We start from the raw sequence: 890 nt of genomic DNA on the forward strand, positions 1-890 counted from the left end.
TTTCCAAGTGATTTTTGTCAAATAGTGAAAGCAAGTGTCTTTGGATATATATATATATATGAAAGAATAGATTAATATGATCATTCACTATTTTTGCACCTAATCTAATCCACAGATCACAAGCAGATAGTTATGCTGAATGTTGCTTTATGATATAGTTTTAAATCTAGACAGTTAGTCTACCATCCTTTAAATTTTTTTTTCCATAAAATCCTTTCATATTCTTTTGTTGCTCCAGATAAATTTGTTGCTATTTTTTTACTAGCTCTGTAAAATATTTTTGATACTTTAGTGTGGCACAGAATAAGTTATTTGATTATTTTAGGTTTTTAAAAAAATGGAACGCTTCATGAATTTGCATGTCATTCTTGCACAGGGGCATGCTAATCATCTCTGTATAGTTCCAATTTTAGAATATGTGTTGCCAAAGCGAGCACATCAGTTATTTAATTTTGGCAGAATTTTCATTTTTTGTATTAGCATGAGCAATTAATAGCTTTCTATTTTTTGTTTTATATTTGTAAGAATAGGTTTATTTCCAAGAAAATTATTTTGTAATAGTGTCCATATAATTTCTGCACTAATCTTTGGAGGTAGATTTCTAGATTTCTATATTATCTTTATTCATTTAAATAGAACTATTTCTAAATCTTTCTCTTGGGCTTTATTGGGCATATATTGAAATTCCAATGATTTATTTGATTTTATAAATTTAAATTAGAAAAGAAAGATCCCTAATCCCGAAAGTTATTGCTGTTTCTCTAACCACCAACTGACTCCATCACTGCTGTTGTATTCACATGAAAAAAATATATTTTTCCCTGACTTTTTTAGTTTGTCGGATTTGTCCTTCCAGAAATCAATTTGAAGTGTTATTTTAAAGTTGTTTA

General features: G+C 27.9%; 1 non-coding gene across 1 annotated transcript; it reads right to left on the bottom strand.

Annotated features, from left to right (window-relative positions):
• Positions 1-331: 331 nt before the first annotated feature.
• On the bottom strand, positions 332-437 carry LOC141492450 (U6 spliceosomal RNA). Its single transcript, XR_012469916.1, has one exon. It is a non-coding gene; the product is annotated as a U6 spliceosomal RNA (small nuclear RNA).
• Between the last annotated feature and the right edge of the window lie 453 nt (positions 438-890).

This window comes from Macrotis lagotis, chromosome 6, assembly GCF_037893015.1.
Source record: "Macrotis lagotis isolate mMagLag1 chromosome 6, bilby.v1.9.chrom.fasta, whole genome shotgun sequence".
Classification (NCBI taxonomy): Eukaryota; Metazoa; Chordata; class Mammalia; order Peramelemorphia; family Peramelidae; genus Macrotis; species Macrotis lagotis.